The 13,599-nt window shown below is 48.4% G+C and overlaps 1 protein-coding gene across 13 annotated transcripts in view; it reads left to right on the top strand.

The window, feature by feature from the left end:
• The first annotated feature begins 9,131 nt into the window (after positions 1 to 9,131).
• LOC135915653 (uncharacterized) overlaps positions 9,132 to 13,599 on the top strand; it is a 40,552-nt gene continuing 36,084 nt past the window's right edge. For 10 of the 13 annotated variants that reach the window (XM_070541167.1, XM_070541163.1, XM_070541165.1 and 7 more), the window contains exons 1-2: positions 9,132 to 9,761; positions 12,222 to 12,366. The gene's annotated coding sequence lies outside the window, so the exon portion shown is untranslated. The remainder of the gene's footprint in view (positions 9,762 to 12,221; positions 12,367 to 13,599) is intronic. The other 3 variants (XM_070541169.1, XM_070541168.1, XM_070541166.1) reach the window with 2 other exon arrangements.

The following is a 13,599-nucleotide window of genomic DNA, read 5'->3' as shown; positions in this document are numbered from 1 at the left end:
GGTGCATTTGTTTTATTTTTTGCACTGCATGATTCAGCACTATATAAATTCTTTCTGTTTATGCAACATATATGAAAGTACAGCTGCTTCAGGAGCTTTATTAATCTACTAACGGTAATGCATAAGTGCAGATGAAAAGGAACAGGTGCACATGCATAATATCTGCATTCCATGCATTTCCATGCATTTCATATCTATAAAATGAAATGAAATAAATTCAAAACGTTTTGCTACCGCATGTAATGAAAAATGTAAACTAACTTGTAGATAGCCGCTATGAAGTTATGGCCTTATACACTCTTTGTAGACTTGTCTATAAAATGTCTGTGTCTATAGAGTGTCTATAAATTAATGAAAATGCATGTTTGTTGGCAAGTGTATGCAGAATGTCATAGAAAAAAGTGTATTGGATTATAAAGTTCTGTTTTACACTTGCCCATAGACATTATGCAGACAACTGTCTACAAACATGAATTTTAATTAATCCATAGACATTCTTGACTCAGACTTCTTATAGACTAGTCTATAAAAAGTGTATGGCCATAAGTCTATCGAAAGTCTATAGACAATCTACAGACTCAGACTTTTTTATAGACTAGTCTATAAAAAGTGTATGGCCATAAGTCTACAGACAGTCTATAGACAGTGTATAGACAGTCTATAGACTCAGACTTTTTACAGACTAGTCTATAAAAAGTGTGCGGCCATAAGTCTATAGACTGTCTATAGACTAGTCTAAAGAAATGTCTATAGACAGTCTATAAACTCAGACTTTTTATAGACCAGTCTATAAAAAGTGTGCGGCCATAAATCTATAGACTGTCTATAGACCAGTCTAAAGAAATGTCTACAGACAGTCTATAGACTTCATAGACAAATGTCTATGGACTGTCTATTGACTTTATATAAAAATTTTTGTAAGGGCAGTGCGGTCATCCAGCGTGACTGGAGGCTGGCGGTGGAAGAGACGGAGGGGTCGGCACTGCCCGGCTTGTTTGTTAGGTCCCGACACTCCCATAGCATGTGACTTAGTGTGGCAACCTCGCCACACGATGTGCATCTGTTTGTACTGTACATGTCTGGATACATGGCGTGCATGAGTCTGGGGTTTCTGTAAGAGTCTGTTTGTAATTGTCTGAAGTGTACTGCTTGCGTCCTGTCTAACATAGAGTGAGGGAATGGGTATATGCGTCTTTGTAATTGGTAGTGTGCCGTGATGTCGTGAAAAGTGATCATACGATCCTCCCATGCCCAGACGTTTGCAGTACCCCGCGGGGGCTCTTCCTCCGATGCTGCTCGGTGAGTCAGGCCTCGAGCAACGCCGGGAGCCGCTTCGTTGGGGGTGCTCATTCCAGTGTGTGCCGGGATCCACAGCAAATGCCTTCGGGTATCAACGTCGGCCTCTCCCTGGTGTATGGGATGTCGCTGGAGTATCTGATACGCCTCTTGCGAGATGCACCCATTTGCAAAATTGCGAATTGCCGTTTGCGAGTCACAGATCACGTATGTAGCTTTGGTTTGTGTGAGGGCCAGTGCTATGGGCGCTTCCTCTGCCGCTTCGGCATGTGCCGTGTTCACGGTGACGCTCGTGAGGTGGTTGCCTCGGTGGCTAGTAACTGCTGCCACGAAACTCTTCCTGTCTCGATAGCGGGCTGCGTCGGTGAAGACCGCATCCTTGTCGTTAGAGTAACTTTTGTTCATTTGTTGTGCCCTGGCTTTACGCCTCCCCGTGTGGTGTTGGGGGTGCATGTTGCGAGGCAATGGGGGTACGTATAGTTGCTCGCGCATGGGTCTTGGAATGTTGAAGACGAATGTTCTTGCATTTCGCTTCCACCGAGAGGCGCTGGAGGCGTTCGCTACACCTCCGCATTGTTTTCGGTTGTGCCATGTTGCCGTCACTGTGCGAACGAATGAGCTCAAGGAGCGCGTCGCGTTCGGAGAATAGGAGGTGTACAATTGCATCTCGGCCCGCGAGAAAAAAAAGTAACGGAAAGTTCTGTGAAGTGCCGTCAGTCCCAGTTTAGCCACCCAAACCACTCATGACGCCGGTGTCGGAGGGAGACTGGCGTGGATCGCTAAGGCCTATCACAGGCTCTTCTAGCGTCGCCACCTCCTGCATGCGGTTCCTGTTTCTCGGCACGGATGCTGACCTGTTCAGCTGCCACGCTAGTAGCGTTTTGCCGAGTGCTTCCGTCACCCAGGCCTTCGAAGAAAGCAAGGTGTCGTGCTTGTACCAGGGCAACTTCGCGGTCCCACTCGATGCTCCTGATTTTGTATTGGCATTCGCACCGCGTCGACAACGAGACGGGGAATCGACATAACTTTGTTAAGTGAAAAATTGGGGGCACCGTTGCTCTCTCGGTCTAGCCGTATTCGAGATGAGTGGCACCGGAAGCTTACCATTTCCAATAGTTAGGGGGTCGTCGACCTCGCGACCAGGTCGGCTGCATCGTGACTGGTGAAGGAGAAGTGGCAGGGCGCTTTCTATCTCCTCGGCAGCTCTCGGCCAGCAGCAATCATTGACGCCGTGAACCGACGAGAGCGGACCTTGCTCACCAAACGCACGCTTGAGAGCAGAACGATATCACTGCGCAACCGCTCCGTCACGTCGCTTAGAACGACAGAAAGCTGAGCTAGCAACATGAACGCCTAGCGTTGTCCACTTCTCTACTCTTGTGTTCTGTCTGCACGCCTCACTTCTTTTTTGCAGAATGAATACTTACCAACTAGCTCAGCTTTCTGTCGTTTTAAGCTTCATTTCTAGTACTCTGAGCCCTTTACCATGTTCCCCTACTTATCTGCACAATCCTGCTTCGTTAGCTTCCTTAAGGCGTTCGTGTTGTCCACTTCTCTACTCTTGTGTCCTGTCCGCACGCCTGACTTCTTTTTTGCATAATGCCGCGAAGCCCGTCTCCGCCCCAATCCAGTTCACTCACAGCGCCCTCGCACAATTTTTCCACTCGCTGGCGGTGGCACCTGTTCCACGCATTGAGTCTCTCACTAGATTAGGGGAACACTGGCTCTGCTGCGGTGTACTATGCATGGGAATGCCAGTATATTGTGACTTCGGATTGGCACCGCTCTCGGAGAGCCGAGGCACCTTGAAAACGCACCTGGCAAGCACCGTTCCGTTTGTCATAGTGATTCATTTTCTACTAAACGAGTACGTAAGACGCTGTTTTAACTTTATTATAGCACAAAAACAGGTTTTGTATAATTATGAGAGCTTGTTATTGCGTGTACAATTATATGAAACGTAAGAAGTATCAGCGGGCTGCTAAAGTTGGAGAACAGACGACCAGATTCGCGCTTGCTTTGAAACACTTTGTCATCTGTTCTTGCTTTTCTTCGCTTGCATGATTATGCACCGTAGGTGAGCAAACGTCACTGGAAGATTTAATATGCGTGAATGAAAACCTTTTATGAAGATTTTACTTTAAGAACGCGTTATTTGTGTAGCCATATCCATGTTTTAGACGAAGCCTCTTACAACACCAGCCAACACAAGCCTCGCAGACACCATATAGCGTTATTCTAATGACAGCACAGCGACCCTTAGGAAATCTCCCGTAGACAGTGATGACAGATTTCTCTCTAGGTGTTATGGTGAGAAACTCTATGGTTCCACGTTTCAGGGTGATTATAGTGTCGTGCTGTCCTCTAGTATCACAAGCAGGGCTTGCTTGTGATATCCGCATGATGGAGTCACGACCTCAGTGTCTGTGCGTTTGTATGAATTCAATTGGCCGATAAGGTGTGTCCACACCACCTGTGTACTACCAAAGGCATTGCTACTACCAATCGGGTCTGATTACGTCACCTGCGTGGTAGTGAATGGCATGATGGCACAGGTCCTTGAAATCGTATATGTCGAATAAATGACATGTTGGTCAGACCCCACAGACCCTCTCAACCTGGAGAAGCGGCTCCGCCAACCTGACGGCGTCATCCTCTGCGACGCTAGACTCCTCCGTCGGCCGGCTTCGGGTGCGTAGCTACAGTGGCCACGAAGACTATGTAGAAGAACGTCCCGTGCCTCAGCTGTCGTAAGTGACGACATTACGTATCTCCATCACTTCATTTAAAGGGACCCTGAAACGATTTTGGCGATTTTCTACAAACGTACTGAGTCGTTAGAGTAAGTTCTTCTGATCATTAATTGATGCATCTAAGTGCTTTGCGTAAAGCGTGTAATTTATTATAAGGTTTTAAAAATACCCATCGCTGCCGATCGCAGCGCACTGCTCGGCAGAATTTTAAGCCGCCCCTACCCATATGATGCAAATAACCCATATTACGTCACATGGGCGAGCTATCTGATTGGCTGACCAGGGCGCGTGGTCGATAATTTTTCCAACTTTATGGTAAACAAATGATGCTCGTAATAGTTGGAATGTTAGTTACTTTGTTTTTGTAAAAAGAAAATAACTTAAAGAGAATACATAAGAATAGTTTTTTAGTACACTTCAGCACTTCCGGCACACAGCAAGTGTCGTCTGCTTGTGTTACAACGTACTCCATTTTAACGAGAGCTCCGCTGTCAGAGTCGGTCTCAGTCTTTTCGCGAGCACTATGATTCGACTTTGTTGCCTTGTGGACTACAAACCTAGCGACCTGCAAACCGCCAGTCCAGTATTAGGGCAAACGCAAGCGCAAGGGGACAGGGTCTGGCCGCTTGACTGTGCCGGGATGAGCCACGAGATGAGCAGAAGGGCAAATGTGAACTGTCTGCACGGTGCAGCCACCTGGTGGCACAGAGCTCAACCATACACAGTAGCAGCAACGAAGTGTATTCTTTGCTGCTGGTGTGTATTTTTCGCAGGAGTGTAATCATCAACACGTTGATTTCTAAATGTTTAAAATGCTTTACACTTGGTTAGAGCAATATTAGCGCTTTGTTTGACTGGTTAAGCGCTGCGCCAGCAAGTGTCTGGACCGTGCAGACCGATCAGGCTGCTCACGTACGTCTACGCTAAAGTTCCTTCATCAGCTTGAGTTTATGCCTCCAGTCATTTGCCGAAATGACCAGGTTGCCTGTTTTTAGCGGAGTACCGGACACGTTCGGCGCTACGACAGAATGCTCGCAACGCACGCTGCTTCGATAGCTCTCGGTCGACGGCCGAGCGGCTAGCGGAGAGGTCTCGCGCGGAAGGGGGCGTGCTCCTAAACAACCGGAAGTGAGCGATGTGACGTCGCATCGTGACGCTGAACCAGTGAAGGCGGAGCTTAGCGCCGCTCGCTCGGCGAGCGAGTTGAGGAGGAAAAGCATAGCTAGGGAGGAGGGTAACTTCTAATCGCTTGCAGCTCCATTAATACGTAACGCTTCACTTAAATTGTGGTGCGAATGTTCTACTTAAGCTGTACCCTACGCACCTACAAAATTTGTCCGAACCGTTTCAGGGGCCCTTTAATACTATTGCGCATGGCTCCGAAGTCTCTTAGAATGCTTCGGCTGGCGTCGGCCCAGGGCTTTTTCCTTTGTCTAATGCCATCTTCGGCGACGCCATATTGCCTTCTTCCCGCGGTTTCTTTAACCCTAATTCTCCTAACAAGCCAAAGCATGACATCTCTCTTACCATGCCTGCCTCCCTTCCTCGATTTACCAGGTAGGCCTCCGATTCCGTGGATGAGATGCAAAATAAATTTCCAGGTACACCTGATGAAAGTGGCCGGCGGGAGCGGATGAGAGCACACTCGGCGCCGGTCACCCGGATACGTTGTCCAGTGCTTTTAAAGGTGTCTAGACACCAGATTTACCCCCGTATTCAGAAATGCATCCTAATTTGAAGCCCATGCTTGACTTGAATTTAAACGACGCCTGTCGTCAACGCACCAAAAGAAACGCAACGAGCGTCTTCGGCGCGTTCGCAACAGGCGTCGTTGATATCAAGTCAAGCATGAGCCTCAACTTAAGTTGCATTTCTGAATACGGAGGTTAGAGTAAATTGTGATTATCATAAGCTTGGCCCGCCAATGAGGAAAGCTTTTACGTAGTATGATTCACAGCAGACGTGTGAAAGGTATATGCATTTCATTTTTCTCGAGCAGAAATAAAACGCGGCTCCCCTCACTGGATTCGTCACTATAGCCATAATAGAAAGGTCGTTGTTGAGAGCAATATAGTCTGACGTTTAAGACCCTGATAGAGACGCTGATGGAGTCGCATTTCCAGAGCGGCTGCACGTGATTTTACCAAAGCACAGCTGGAAGACGAAAGTGCGCCTTTACCACCTATGCAGTTCCGGCATCATACAGGGCAACGAACTGGCCGACGCCGAAGCGAAGAAAGCACTCGAAGAACAAGAGTCCCTGCTTTCAATTCCCTTTTCAAGAGCGGACGCCAACTGTCTCCTCTCCAGTGTCATCCGAAAATTGACAGCAAAGCACTGGGACAATCCAGATAATCGCCACAGACGACTCCAGAGATTGGACCTCACCATGAATTTTAGGCTACCACCGAAAATTCAACGAAGCGATGCCAGTCTTCTGCACAGACTAAGGCTGGGGGTAGCGTTTACGCGCGGATACGTGCACCTCATGCGGCGCACCGAGTCTCCACACTGTGAGTTGTGCAATGTGACTGAGACGATAGGTCATGTGCTTTGTGACTGCCCTAAGTTTGTGGAAGAGCGTGATAGGTTGGTCAAGGACCTTACGCGTCTCGACAGCGCACCGCTGTCGGAGGATATTATTTTAGGCTCTTGGCCAGACGCTCAGTCGAGTTTTAAGGCCATCAAGGCATTACTGAACTTTTTAAAAATTACGGGCCTGGACTGCAGACTTTGAGCATGCCCAATTGCTTGCCATATTTTCTACATCTTTCTTCTATCGTCATCGTCACCCATCATGCACCTCTTTCTTCCTTCTTTCTTTCCCACTTCCCCTTTCCCCAATGCCGAGTAGCTGGCTAGAGGAATATACCTCAGGCCGACCTCTCGGCATTTCGTGTCATTAAACTTCTTTCTCTCTCATTAGCATGGGCGCACGTGTAAAATTGAGACAACGACGATGAGTCACATGGAGGAAGGAAATATACAGGAGGGAGCGGAGCATGCCGCAACGCGACTGAAGCCAACCTAGAGGCCGTACACATCCTCGCACGTCCCAATGCGTAGTTGGTTTCGACGTTCCCGCTCAGCAGACACAGCCGAACAAACGCGCACCGAATAAAACTACTGGCATAGCTACTGGGGACCAAACGCCTCGGCAAATATCCATTTTTGCTCCCTGATCTCGACGCAAGAGGCCACGTGGTGGACCGCCACTGTGCCTTCTCTTACACCGTGGGTTACACGGAGCGTTCGCTTGGCAAGGCTCGCTGCGTGATGTAATGCACCTTCCTATATTTTCCGTCCTCCATGACGCGTCGAGTTGCTGTCCTCAACGCTTTGTTAGTTCACTGGACCTCCCTGACGTCGTGCGCTTAACATTCACGTCAGTCAAAGGGTTATTCACTCCTGCTGGCGGGAATATTGAGATGAGAAATTGTGCGGCAGAAATTGAGTGATACTTCATTATTGCGTACACGATCATAAGTATGCCAGCCGTTATTGTGCTCCCTTAAATTCTGTGTCATAACAAACACCCGATAATTTCTTTCTCGATAATTTTGCATTCCTTTGACATCACCAGCTACCAGTTCTGAGGGGAAAGGAATGTGGAAATGGAATTTCCTGACAGGTGCTGGAGACGGAACAGTGTATACCTCTTCGATTATCCTTCCTGACAGTCCCGGACAGCCCAAGGTGCTTTCAGCCAAATAGCGTTGCGTAAGTAACACTTCGCACAGTCCGGGACTGTCGGCTGTTCAAGTCGCCTTATGGAGTGTCACACATTTCGTCACTCGGTCACTGTTCAGTAGCACCGCTGGTAACGTGGTGTAACCTCTGCGCGTAATTATTTAGAAATATGTTGCCAGCGTCTCGTGATACTTATGCCGCGTTGCAAAAACGCATTTGTATTCTTCGTTCACGTGCCGGTGCTCGACTGTAAAGCGCGTCCTGTTCTGCAGAGGAACGCTGTTTCGAGGATGTGTACGGTGCGACATTGCAGGAGAGGTACTCTGTAAGAGTCCACCCAGTGGACTGTCTATTTCGGCCGTTGCTGATTGGCTAGGGCCGCTCGTCTTCTCCTCTCTCATACAGCTGCATCAAATCAGCAGCGGACGACATGGACGGTCCACTAGGTGGACTCTTACAGAATACCCCCCCCCCCCTCCATCTGCTTTTCAGCGTGCGGGAGCATTGAACGCGCTGAGGCCAGCTTCTTCTACCCACCGTAGCATGAGCGTTTCAGCGTGAATAAAAGCTAAAGAAAAACGAAAAATCATCTTCTCTTCCAGTCCGTGAAGATGGTCGAACAGGGAAGCTGTGTTAGTTGCACCGAATGTTACACCATGCAGGCAAACTTCTCAAGCAGTTTATGTTGTAAATTTTTTCATTTCACGGTTCTTTCACCACATTTTCGCTTTGGTGTGCTTTGCGTGGTGAGCATGCTTTAGGAGCACTGCCGTTCAAACTGGACCTCTGTCTGGCACGCAGCTCAGGGTCGGCTCTATACGACGACGAGCCCGTTCACGAGCCAACTACCGCTGACGCTCGCTGTAGGCAGCCCCTTCCTCGGGAATACGTACTACTCGTAATTTCCCCATAGTTGTAGCTGTGATGAAATGTGGGGAACCACTAATCCGAAGCTCCGTGTATTGGGCGCAAGGCCCACGACTGGATATGCGGGCGTTGCAATCGTTCTGATGGTTGGTCGGATTGGTCTGACGATGGACGTGGCTGCCGGCTCTTATTGCTGGCGCAAGGAGCGCCGGCAGCCACGCGCTCCTACTATCGCGTTTCGATCACTGGGCACTGTTCGTTGGCCGCCAATCACCAGCACATTTGTTTCTTTCACGGCAAGGTGGAATCAATCGTCGATAAATTCGATGCCGATCTGGCTGGGTCGCCGAACATACACCGTGTGAAAACCGTATAAGAAGATTCGCTTGTGAGTTAGCATTCTCACAGGGGGAAAGGGGTCACTCTACCCCTTTCTCCCGGCTGAGCTCTTCGTTGCCTCTCTCGCTAGTTCACATAGCCCCCTTTAAGCGAAGCACGACCACGAAGGCACAGGGTACGCGTGAACAGCTTCGCTGTAAAAGGAACTTTCGCCAAAAGGCGAGGCAATAAAAGCGATAAGATGTTTAGCAACGCGCTGAAGGCATTACAGAACGCGGGTGGCGTTGAATTTAGCTTGATACCTATGCGTTCCGCTCCGGACAATGGCACGCGGTGTCGTATGCGCACAGCTGCTCTTGTGCAAGAGTTTCAAGGCTTATGCCAGACGCTGCGACAAGCCGTGCTCCTGCAGAACCGATAGAAGGGATGATGTGCGAGCTTCGCGCGGTCATTTGACTTCGTCTTCTTTTGCGCTGATAACTGCGCGTCTCTGAAGACTCCCGGGGCGAGCATGCGCGTCGAGGGGCCTGCGGGGCTCGCGCTAGCTCGCGCTCGCCTCGAGCGCCCGACCCGCCAGAGTTCTTCTGACGTGGCCATCGAACGAGCGTGGACGCGTCCTTTTGATTAGGGGCCCTACTCACGCTGGCTGCGTCGGCTGTTCCAGGTTTAAGGCGAAATCCGAGGAGGGTGCGGCGATCTGACTACCGATCGCCTAGAACGCTTCGCTAACGAGAACGGGGATCAGCAAGAGACGCAGCTTCGATCGCTTCGACGGGTACGCGGAGCGTCCCGGGCCGGAAGCTCAACCAACGCACGGTGAGGATTTCTCTTTGCATACGTCCCTTGCGTTACCTTGAACGTGGTCGCTATATCGTTTTCCAAGAGCGAAGGAAATTATGAGTCCTAAATGCAGCCGCTGTGACTGCCGCTTCGTCACGGAGAGATGTACTCGCGACTTGACCAGAGTCGTTTGATAGTTGACGCATGAGTTAACGCTGGAGACCTCGTAAACGTGGCGTTATCTGCGCAACCCAGTTGGTAGTTATACCGCCATTGGTCTTTGTTTAAGTTTAATATAAGAATATAATGGATTCGGAAGAGTGCTGTATACGCAGCCCTGGTCAGGCATCTCAAGTTCAGCGCCGATTTCTAAAGACAGGAGTGCGAAGTGAAGTGGCGTGAAATATTGGTTATGGCAATGGTCGAACATGCGGGAAAGGCATATTTAGGCTTCGCGAAGAGAGATATGGAGTATGGAGTGCTTCCAATAGCCGTTCAGTCTAAATTGACTGTCACACGTAGTGATTGTTCTGCTCGTCGGTGTAAGCGTACATTTAAAGTCATAGAATGCTTAACCACGTGGTCCTGTGAAGTCCCTGGCGCGTGACTAATGCCCTTTATACACAGGCGCCGCTTACCGCGGTTAAATTTGATGGTGGTGTCTCTTTTAACGAAGTTAATTAACCCCAACCACAGTATTTCGCAGCTACATGCACATTCCCATTCATGGTTCATGGCGGCGATGATACGCAATTTCAAGTTACACTGGAATTCCAAGACAATGCCGCACTAACGCAAACAACGTAAAGCTACTTTGTCACGAAATGAGCATGGCGTGAAGAGCAGGCACGGTACGCCTGAAAACTCGTCAGACGATTAGGCATCTTTCCTGGGCCACATCGACGCGGCTTGCATTTCTCAGAACGCTGAAGCAGACGCGCGCGCAGCGTCAGCTAACCACTACATGTTTTTGCACTTGTGATTCGTAGTGCAGGTAGCCACCCTTGATTCCTTTTGTGTGGCCGTGCCCTTAGTCGGCCGGAAGAGTGCCGTCGCACTTGCGTCATCTCGGGGCACAGGCGCATGCATTGTATTTCAGAGCAGAGGAGCCAGATTATCTTCCCAATCGGTAATTACAGCATCCGTAGGTCACGACAGGACAATTTGCACTCTCTTTGATGACCTGCGTCGGACCCACGCTGCGCTCCGTTGATGTCCTGTCCTCCCTCTTGACCCCTAGCGAAACGTCGGTTAGCTTAACTTAGATCGAGATTACCAAGGCAGTCAGCCTGGGTTAGTGGCCAAACGGGCGTTTCGTCTGCTGTGTAACTGCGCTAAACGCGTTTTGCCTCAGCGGCGTTTGTGTTATAAGGTCGCCCGCGTTACGACGGCATGCAACGATCCCGATTTTTGTGCGAAGCATACTAGCCGCACAACCACGCTCTTCCTTACTGCGCCGCGCGCGGCCGCGTAGCTACCATATGGCGTCATAACAGCTGCAAAAGCGGAGGCTCAACTCGTGCGCTCGCTTGCGGCCGCGTAGCTACATAGCCGGGTCTCAGCTCTTGCGCTCGCCTGCATGAGTTGTTTCGTCGTCTAGCCGAACCAAATATAGCCAAGCGACAGCAGTTCACCAGGCTAAACAGTGGTTCAACAACTAAAATAAAGGCTAGTATGCTTCGCATCCTGGGCTTAACCTTAGCTAAGCCACAGACATTTTTTTTTAGAGCGCCGCTCTTAGGTGCCCATTCCTACGTTGGGTGTTGGTCTCCGACTCTGTGTATATGCCTAAATGCCAAATTACACGTACCCTTGGCGGCACGCGAAAGCTCACGCTCGCACGAGTCCGCTTTGCTGGCATTTCCGCCTTGGTAAACATCGTGTCAGATATTCTTTTTCAGGCAGCCAGAGCACCATTATTTGCCTGCAGAAGATATCTACGCTCGCGCTGAGCTATCCTGCCTTGCTGTGTAATCCAGAGAAAATTGGACAAATCGTCCTCGCATTCCTGGTGCCATGGTGACATGTACTGCCCCGCGAATAACCGCGGCAGCACCATGTTTCCCTATGTGCCTACAGACATTGACGAAATAGAAATAGGCATGAAAATCTTTGTGTTCATGGAAATGTGAGCTTGAAAGAAGTGAATGCTCTGCCTGAGAACCTTTATGCTCTCTGTGAAAACATTTATGGACGTCTCCTTCCTTTGTTGATGTTATAGAAATCGACGAATTAGGAAGGGACATCAAAATACTTGTATTTCTTGAAATGTATTTACCATTTCGCGTGGAAAGCGATCGCATAGCTCCTTTGAAAATCCCCGTTTGTGACGTTTCCTCATCTTTACGAAGGAGTATATCACTGCTTTCGTTTCGGAATTCTCCCATGTTGTTCACGTATATGGTACTCATCCAACTTCGTCTTTAATGGTGCGTCATCAAGCTAGATTTCGCTTTGGTGCGCATAGCATTATGTTTTGCTGAATACTGCGTGCAGGTGGCCTTCCTCGACGTTGCCAGGCTCGAAATTTGAAGGCGACGGCGAGGGACACTATCCATCCGCAGTAGAAATCAGTCGCGTGCTTCAAGGTCACGACCTCATTGGAAACGCAGTCATCGGACTCTGCCCGCTGTCACCAGTGGTGAGTGCGCTTCCTGCTACAATGAGCTTCAATCGTGACATTTCGACGCGCATCTTTCACAAAGTGCGTGTGTGTTCTCGCTTTATCGAGACAGTGTTGTAATTACGCGTGGGTTTAGAATATGAGAGAAGCTTTGAAGGCGGGAGCGCCGCCTTCGGAATTAGTGACGGTGCAGTTTACGTTATTAACCAGAATCGGAATCACGCCGTATTGAGTTTATTACATAAATGAATATACTGGAGGAAGTCCCACAGCACAACGCACTATCAGGTACTGCGAAAAACAAACGAAACGTCATTTAGCAGCAGTGTAGAAGAAAGCATCGCAAGAAAAAGGAAACAGTAATATGAGTCTAATAGGGAATTGTATAACACAATTTTGATGATTAAAAGAATGCAAAATATTGCGCTAAAGTAAGACATATATAGTACAATATACAGAATAGTGTTCAAGGAATGTCAAGGAACTGAACAAATAATGTTTTAAAATATGCATTAGTGCAAACAGCCTGTACGTAACGAATTTGGCAATCGACCAGATATATTTTTGGGGAGCAAGAAACAAATGTGTTTTTTCTTTTTTTTTTAAAGCTACCCTTTAAAAAAGAGAACGCTTGCTACTTAAACATAGATAGTGTCGACGATTGTTTATTTGGGGAGATGATTCCTTATCATGTGCTAGAAAAAAAGATGGCTCTTCTTCTGCCATAACTTGTTCGCATTAAAGGTAAAAGCAAATTGCTATATCAAATGTATATATTTGTTATTGTTAACAAGCTCAACTGCACCTAATATGTTGCATGGAATGAGGTCATTAAGTATTTCATACGAGATGATGGTAATAATTAGGGTTGACCAATTGTTATATGTGGTAAATCTCGGAGTAGGTGAGACGCGCTGGTTTGCAATGGGAAACGCTGGTGAAAGGCAGCCTTGTATATTTGCAGGGTTAAAGGGACACTAAAGAGCAAATTAATTTGAACTGTACTGGTGTATTACGTATTGGTATTACGTATTGAACTGTATTGGTGTATTGGTGTATTATTAGAAACAAGAACCACTTTGACCTTAAAATAAAGCGTTATGAACAAAGTCGCAACAATACGATACACCGGCGTCAACGCTATCTTGGCAGTTTCCGTAAAACTTGCTGCGACGTCAGTGATTTTGACAGGCTCTGCTCATCGCCGGTGAATTGCACATTAGTCGATATTGGCACCAGGGATTTTTAAAG

This window comes from Dermacentor albipictus, chromosome 6 (genome assembly GCF_038994185.2).
Source record: "Dermacentor albipictus isolate Rhodes 1998 colony chromosome 6, USDA_Dalb.pri_finalv2, whole genome shotgun sequence".
NCBI lineage: Eukaryota > Metazoa > Arthropoda > Arachnida > Ixodida > Ixodidae > Dermacentor > Dermacentor albipictus.
This window is presented reverse-complemented; position numbering and strand designations above follow the sequence as displayed.